This window comes from Asparagus officinalis, chromosome 3 (genome assembly GCF_001876935.1).
Source record: "Asparagus officinalis chromosome 3, Aspof.V1, whole genome shotgun sequence".
NCBI classification, from domain to species: domain Eukaryota; kingdom Viridiplantae; phylum Streptophyta; class Magnoliopsida; order Asparagales; family Asparagaceae; genus Asparagus; species Asparagus officinalis.
This window is the reverse complement of record NC_033796.1, coordinates 21,297,158-21,306,441: the sequence shown is the minus strand read 5'-3', so window position 1 is coordinate 21,306,441 and position 9,284 is coordinate 21,297,158. Positions and strand designations below refer to the sequence as shown.

At 34.4% G+C, this 9,284-nt stretch overlaps 1 long non-coding RNA gene across 1 annotated transcript; it reads right to left on the bottom strand.

Annotated features, from left to right (window-relative positions):
• On the bottom strand, positions 1,589-7,086 carry LOC109832538. The gene is made up of 3 exons (XR_002244792.1): positions 7,051-7,086; positions 4,537-4,602; positions 1,589-1,666 (listed from the first exon to the last, which is right to left on the bottom strand). It is a non-coding gene; the product is annotated as an uncharacterized LOC109832538 (long non-coding RNA).

The window sequence follows — 9,284 nt, the reverse complement described above, 5'->3', positions numbered from 1 at the left end:
GGAGGAGGTAGACGGACATGACTAAGGAGGCAGCTACGATTCTCTGGTGATCGGGATCCCTCCTGCGGACAAATAGTCTTCTCTATGAGAGTGTCATGTCATTAATTTCCCAGCAAGGGCCACGCGGATTTAGAGGACTCGATCCTCTCCAATCCCAAAAAACAATGGAGACAATTATATAATCACAATCTTTAATGATTTAGTACTTAGTTGTGATTATATTTTGGTGCAAACTAGGAGTGAGTGATATACACGGGAGTAGGGTGAGTATTACATTTACATTGTATTATAACAACATACAAAATAGTCAACGGTTAAGATTAAATTTACTAGTCCCTCCACTACATTTTTGTAATAGAGAGGATCCAAATTCGGATATGGATCCTTAAAAAAAGAAAAAAAAAAGAAAGAGGAAAGACCACTGGATTAATTATAATCATCGATTTGTTTAGTATATGGTTGTGATTCGTTCCAAATCTAACATTAATTCACTATGCCTCCCTGATTTTCACTCCTTTTCCAATTTACACTCAAAAATAAATCACAACAAACCCATTAAGCATATTAATAATTATGATATACCAGAGATCTCTCCACTATTTTTTTTGTAGGGAAGAGGATCCAAATCTATGTTGTGTTCTAAATTAGTGCAATCACGATGCCGAATAGGATAAATTGTAAAATGTCACAGAACCCTATTAAGTCTTGTGGTTCTCAGAAAACCCCTTCAACTTTCAACACCTTTCAAAAAAACCCTTGAAAGCATAAACCTCAATTTCACCGGAAAAGATATCCTCGCGCATGATTTTATCCACTCATGCGATTAATCGCGGTTAATGTTGCTAGGTTTTTTAAGAGGGTTTTCCGAGAACTCTAAAACTTAAGGATAGTTTTATGACATTTTGAAAGTTAAAGGGGGTTATTTGACAAATACCCAAATGTAATGGAGATTTTTTTTAATTTATCCTATAAAACAACTACAATTCATATTTATATTTTGCATTTATCTCGCTTTCTAAAAAATAGAAATATTTTAATTTATGACATATTTCTAATTCTTTACCAAATTGTCTAAATTTGTTTCTTGGATGGTGGCAATAATGTCAATTGGTTAGGGGAAAATGGCTATACTTTTTTTCCTCGTTCAAATCACCTCCTGAAGTTCATGCATATTACATGAAAGAATAAGTATAATAAGAGATTTTTTATAGAAACCTAATTTTATGGGATCAAGTGATCAAGTATATAGTACAAGCCAGGTGTCTTATGTACTAGTTTGTGATTTCGCATAGAATTAGAATAAATCAATTAAAAAGGACAATTGACATATTATTTTACAATTCATTTCTTGGATGAACACGAGTCATATTGTTTGCTTAATAAACTATATATAAATTGTCTGTAATTTAATGTAGAATTAACTATGCAATATTTACTATGAACATATTATATGTGCCGCATGTTAGGTTAATCTTGGCTACTTTTTTCTAACTGTTACAAATGTGAGATATATGAGAATTAAAGGCTTTATGAAATACAAATCAAGATGACAATGGATCACTTACCAATTTGTTTTTTTGCAGACTGTCTCGACAATATCTCTTCTACGAAAATCTTCAGCTTTAGTTGGACCGCAGGGTTGGCAGTTAACGCAAGTAAGAAGACACTAAAAATGATGATAAAATTAAGAGATTTGCATTAATAAATAACAATATGATTTTCAACAAAGAAAAAATTCATATTGTTAGGGGTTTACCTATAAACACAGCCTAACCTCTATTTATATCATCCATCAAAATCTCTCTAAATTCAAAATACTTGCCCGAATTATTTTAAACCCCCCTTTTATATTTCAATGGGTTGATATATAATATTAATTTTTTTTGTAACTGTTATATTTTTTTATAATTTCTAGACTTTACTGCGAATTGTTGTACTTAGGGGGTGTTTGTTTGCATGCAAGTGAAAGATGAAAGTGAGAAAGTTACTTTCATTTAACAAGGTATTTGGTTTCATGTAAGTGGTTATGAAAGTGAGATGCAAGAAAATTACCACATATGATTTAATGTAATTTTGACTTCCCCTAAAAAAGTGGTGAAGTCACACGAAAGTGACAAATATGTAAGTAATTTAATTAAATGGTTTTAATTATACTCTCTAATTAATCTTATTTTACCACGTCATCTTCACATTGTACTTTCGATAATAATTTAATTTATCAAACAAACACTGTATTTCACTTGCGTGCTGACATGGATGTAAAAAGTTATTTGCAAAAAAAGTAACTTACATATTTTAAATAAACTTTCAGATTGCCAAACACCCCCTTATTGTAAGTTGCTAATTATATTTTGCTCTAAGTTGTTGCTAATTATATTTTGTTTCCAAACAATACATTTATATGCATAATAAAAACCGGGAAAATACGGATTACAATGATCTAAAAAGTAGGTGAGTATGAAAATAAATGAATATAAATATTGGATTTATAGCAAAAAAAAGTTCTCTTTCTTATTACCTTATTTAGTACTTGACAGAATTTGTTTGGCTAAATTAATTAGTAAATTGGCCTATAAAGTGACATATGTATTACTGTATATCACTTTGGTTTATAAATTGACCTCAGTAACAGTTTGACATAAAAAGTGACAAAGTTACAACAATTAGGCATTTTCGATTGTTGACAACAAGTTTTGAGCGAAAAATTAAGAAATTTTTACATATAAACCATTCAATATCCCATATTTCCTTTAACCCTGAAATTTGTAATTAAAAAAACCCCCTCCCTCCCTCCCTCCTTTTTCTTACCAACTCCTCCATTCTCTTCTCCTTCCTTTCCCATATCTTCACTCTTCCTCCTTTCCCTCTTTCATAAGAGAGCATTTGGGTCCAGTCAATCGATCGGAAGCCAAGCACTCACCTAAAAAAAATCGCAGAACATCCACTCCCCCCTCTTGGCTTCGAAATTTTGTCTTTTAAGGCGTCATTCTTTCTATTATTAAATAGAATTCTTAAATTCAATTTAACAAGTCCAATGAAATTGCAATTTTTTGAGCTTTTCTTCATAATTATAGAGACTCAGTGTATTCTCTAAATTCTAAAAACATAATTTCCCCTCTTTTTATTATCTTTATTTTTTTAATTATAAGCAACATATATTTTTATTCAATTATTGATTTATATTCCCATGTGTTCTGTTTATAAATTTGTTATGTAAGTCCTACGCATCGTTTGGTACGCAAGAATGGGCTCAAATGAGAATGGTATGGAATGTATGTGGGAATGGAATGTTCATTCTCATTCTCTTGTTTGGGTGTGTTTGTAAGATGAAGCTAGAATGAAAATTCCATTCCGATTCCCATGTTTGGTATCATTAGTTCACAAGTGAGAATAAAATCTTATTTTCTAATAATGTCCTTACAACAACATAGATTTTAAAAAAAATAAAAATAAACATTAATGATAATAACTAAACAATTTTATTTTTAAAAATAAACTTTATAATAATAGGCAATATTTTGTGTTTCTATCCTAGAATCTATTTCCCTATATATGCAAGTCAAAGGAAAAACATTTTAATCAATTGTTCATATATATCCATGTTATTAATCTAGTTATGTCACTCAATGAGACAAGATTTTTAGATTTATTTTTGTTTTCAATGGGGGTGTAATTGGAAATTATGTAACTAATTTGATTCTCACTTGAATGAGAATGATCATTCCTCATCAATTCACTTGGAATGCTCATTCCCATAAAAAGTGGGAATGAGCATTCCCTGTAATGGGCATTCAAACTTCTAAAAATTGGTTATGTTTGGTATGAGGGAATGAGAAGTGGGAATGATCATTCCATTCCACCTCATTCTCGCGTACCAAACGAGGCATAACTATAAATACTTTATGCTAAAGTGTCGCTACGACCGTCAGTTTATGATATTTTACCAGTTTTTATGCCAAAGTGTCGCTACCGTCAGTTTATAGTATTTTATCACTTTTTATGCCAAAGTGTCACTACCGTCAAGTTACAGACCAAAGTGGAAAAATTGGGTCGCTTTATATGCCAATCAGCTAATTTAGCCGATATAATTTTCTTCATTTAAATCATATCATATTAATATCCAGACTATTGTCAGATATTTCTAATATAATTATATTTTTCATGTATTTATTCTCATGTTACATCCGCTACAATTCTAACTGTATATGCAAAGTAAATCTTGTTTAAAATTTAACAAGAGAAATTAATGCATCGACCTATTAGAAAATCTTTTCTAGACACCTAATCTATCATGTTTGTAGGTATATTTCATTGGGTACAAACATCACGAAAATTTTATATGGAAATGTAAAAGAAATAATCAGTACGAGGTGGCCATTTAATTGAGCTATTTGGAGATAGATGAATGATAAGGTCTGTGTGATTAGTGGCATTAAAAATTGTACATCTCACTATTTTTATCTCTTAATAACTTATTTTGCTAATTGAGCTATCATATACTCATTAATATTGATAACACAAAGCATTTGAAGATACCCTAAGCAATTCCGTCCCTATTCCTCCAGATGGTTTTGAACTGTCGCGTTCGGTAGCGACTTTGACCTGAGAAGAAATAAGTTTAGTAAGAAAAATATGTGACTACATTTCACCTCGTAAAATTTAAATAAAATGAATGATATATAATAATTAGAACGGAACATGGTATCTTCTATTATTCTACAACTATGTGACATAGAGATACTTATCTAGCTTCGGATATTTCGACAAAATATTCTGTTTATTTCAACTGATTCGTCCACAGTTTTATGATCTCTCTATAAATTGCTCTAGTGACAACTTCAAATGGATAGATTAATCTTTCACTACAACAAAAGTTATAAATTGTGATACTATTTTTTCCATCTCGCATCGTATTTTTGGTTCTTACAAACGGAGCATAACACAAGTTAAAAATATCAGTAAAATATGTGCAGAGAGGGTCTTTCTATACATGTGGAAATGTGTTATAAAATTCGCAGCACAAATATTTGTGATACATTTGTTTTATTTTGTATCTAACGGCACGAATATGTTGTTGGATTTTTTGGTCAAAACTGCTTTCCAAAATGAGTTTTCAAACTATATATATATTAACTACAAGTATTTTTAATAAATGCTTAGTAGTCTAGTGGAAAGTTAATGTTTCGTTGTTTCAAAAGGTCCATTGTTCGAGGCTTGTCAACGGCAAGCCGAGAAGTGTTTTATTTGAATTAATCCCTTATAAGTTTTAGCGGATCGTGGGCCATGGGCCGCGGGCCGTGGGTTGTGGGTCGTGGGCCGGGGATCGGGGCTAATCGGGCTGAGGCGCTAAGTGGCGGATCGGGGTAAGGTGATGCTGTTTGGCGCCACGTTGGCTGCCACTATGGTCGTCACGGAGGTTGCCTCGCAGGCTGCTTCGCAGCATGCGGACGAGCTACGTATTCGCACGAGGGTGACCCTAGCGTTCTCTCGTAGTTTGACAAGGTTCGCTCATTCGACGAGGTTCGTCTGTCATACGAGGTTCGCCTGTTTGACGATGTTCGTTCGTTCGACGAGGTTCGTCTGTCATACGAGGTTCGCTTGTTGACGAGGTTCGTCTGTCATACGAGGTTCGCCTGTTTGACGAGGTTCGCTCGATCGACGAGGTTCGTATGTCATACGAGGTTCGCCTGTTTGACTATGTTCGCTCGTTCGACGAGGTTCGTCCGTCATACGAGGTTCGCCTGTTTGACGACGTTCGTTTGTCAAACGAGGTTCGTCTGATTTGTTAAGACGTGACCCTCGCGTTTTATAGCAACACGTCCATTGATTGCCTCGTATTCAGGAGTTAATGCATGCAGCGGTTACAACAGCATTAAGAGCAATTTAATGCATTGATGTTATAATCTTAATTACCATTAAGAATTATAACAGTCACATTAATAGCTTGTGACTCTTGAGCTGGCCTTAGAGGCCTATAAATAGAGCCCTTGGGCAGCTCTTGGTTGCTGTTGGAAATTCTCTCACGATCGTGGAACACGAACGTCGCGAGCTGAAAATCCTCTCGCGTGCGTGGAACACGAACGTCGCGTGCTGAAAACAAACGTCGATCCCGGCGTTGCTGTTGTTGTGCTGCTGCTGCAGGAACTTGTGCCCACAGGAACTTGTCTTAAACCGAAAGGTTTTTAACCGTAAGGTTCTGAGATCTAGGAGATCTTTTGCCTTGACCAAAAGGTCTTATAGATCGAGGAGATCTTGACAGTACTGGGTTGGTACACACTAGATTACTGTACTGCTGTTCCTGGAAGTAGTTTGGCCTTGGGATCCTTGCACCGGAGTAGGCCAAATATTGCTTTAAGCACATCGTTTCTATAACGCACAGCAGTGAACTTAAAAAAGTTAAAAATTACAGTACATCTGTTTTCTCAGTTTCATTCTAGATTTAACCACAATTTCTAACATACGTGTCACGCCTTATGACGTTTTTAATAATTTGTTTCGCTAGTGTTTAATCTTTTGTAATTAATACAATACTTCTACATGTATCGTAAAATAAGTGTGGGCATACGCAAGTTTTGTTGCACCATCTCCTTTATTTTTCCTATTATAAACTTTGTATTTTATATTTTTTAGTTTAAAGGTAAATAAACTTTGCGTCGTGGGGTTATAATTGGAACATAAGGAACTAGGTGGGTTTTTTGGTAAACGGAAGCTGAACTATGGGTTTATGGGGGAAAACCCAAAAACAATAATTAAAAACATTATGGTTAAGTTTGGGTGACTTGGGTCCTCCCATCGTTTAAACCTCCAACGTTATAACTAGAAAATCAGGCTTCATTTTTAACAAGATCTCTCCTTTAGCTTGTTTGATCTATTTACACTACTTGACTAAACACTATAATTTTAGTTTCTGCACTAAATATACACATTTAATATATTCTATTGCAACGAAAAATAGGATCTATTTGACCAATAAGAACTTATCAAGAGATATAATAATAGTGTGAAATAAAAGTAACTAATTTGAGAGAAGATGTTAATTAAGTTGCAAACCTTTTTCCGCCTGCAACATATTGTTCGGCCCATTACTTATGTTGTAGCAACCCTGAGTTCAGAAAGAGCTATTTGCTTAGCATATATAGCCATATAGGGAATCCCCTATGCACAGAGGAATATTATTATCATTTTGACTTTAATTAAAACATAAGTAGCTTTGCAGTACTTGTATTTTTTTTATGATAAGAAGCATATATAGGAACGTGTGACAAATAGAGAAGCATGAAAAGTTTGTATATTTTCCAAACAACATGGAACAAAAGGTTTCCAAATAATAAAGAGAGCGAAATTACGTTGTTTTAGGATGGAAATTAATAACAATATTCCTTCCTCTGTAGTGAAATGCAAGAAAGAATAGAATGAGCTGGAAACAATACCTACCTATCTTTGTAGGGTTCCCGAACAAAGCATATAATGTTGCTTTTAAAATGGGGAATCCCAACTTCCTTTTCACGTAGGACGCCTGAATAAATGGAGTAGTAGATATTAATGATTAATGAGCTTGGAGTTTACTTTTAGAAGTGGTAAAAAAAGCTTACCCAATGGTCAAATTCTGGTATCTGCTTGCATGCGTTGGCTTTTACTCTAAAATATGATTTGACCTCAGAAATATGAAGTATTGAATCTTTGATCACTGATAGCAGGGGGAAAAGATATTGAATATTTGATTAGTCTGACTTTTTGTTTAGTTAGTTGATAGTCTTTCTTATTTCTTGTTACTGTCTTGGCTTATAAACCCAAAGATTTACTTCTATTCATTAAAAAACCCCACCCATTTCTATATGTTCCAATAAACCTGACGTGGAAAGTTTTGTTACTTTCAAGTTTTTTTTTTGTCTCATGAAAACTACCTTTAAAATAAAACAATAATGTGAAGACCACCTGTAAAATTTAATTTATACCGAAACCATCTTAAAAATAGTTTTGTCTTACAATCAACAACCAACGGTCAAATTCCGTTTAATTTTTAATCGAATTATCCAAAATACCATTTCTTTCTTCTCTTTTCATTCCTCGTCTATCTAGTTAATCCCATCCCGCCTCCACTAACTTCCCCTCTCCCTCCTCATCCACCCCACTTCCGCAGTCCTCCTCCGTCTTATGTCCGCCCTCCTCTCTCCCTCATCTCTCTCTTTTCATCCATCCACCTCCATTCTCCTCCTCTACTATGCTCCTTCCTGTCAGCAGCCTCAGCCGCCCACGTTTATTTTGACAAATGAAAAGCTCGCGGGCCCCACAAACCATTTTCTCTCAAGTTAGGCATCGTAATGTTGAAATATGAAAAAGTTGCACAGTGATGTACAGTAAAATATTAATATTTTATTATGCATAGTATTTTTTCAAAAACTATAAATAGGCTCCAAAATCCTTAAGGAAATCCCATCCCAGAAACAATTTCTTATATAGAAGAGTGAGAGAAAAAAAATAGAGAGAGTTTCTCCTTGTAAAGAGAGATAGTTTGTAACTCCAGAGTTTTTCTCCTCATAGTGGATTCTTCTATCCTTGCCCGTGGATGTAGGCAATCAAGTGCCGAACCACGTAAATCTGTGTGTCCAACTTTTAATCTCTACTTTTACTCTGCTATTGCTGCGACCATGCTCTATTGGGCCCCGGGTTTATCCCAACAAGTGGTATCAGAGCCAACTTAGGGTACTTGTATATATCTACTTATCGTATGCTCTGTGACTGCCACCAAATGTGGATTCTTCGCATCAGAAAATAAGTTAGGTTATCATTTACCATTTGAAGGTGATGGGTACTATTCACGAGTACGGTACTGTTCAAAAATACGATAATATTCACAAGCACGATACTATTCACAGATACGATTACTGTTCATAAATACAATACTATTTACGTGAAATAGTAAGAAGTTACTGTTCGTGGTAGAAGCAATGGTGACGAGGTTCAAGATCTGATTATTACAAATGCTTAGAATCTCAGATTTTCACTTAAAAATGTATGTTACATGAAACCACAAAGCAAAGATTGAATTCATTACAAATCCTAAATAGTTAAACATTGGTACAGAAAAAGAAAAATCCTAAAAAAATTAAAAATCTGATTATCTCCCCAAAACAATTGAAGAAATGAAGAACTATTCTCCCAACTAACTATAAGCACACTTCTCCTCACAATCAAGTCATAGAGGAAGAGGGAGAGGGGAGAGAGGGCAGCGGGGAACAGAGCTGACGAGGGCTGGGGAGGGCGAGAGGAGAGAGAGGGCGGCA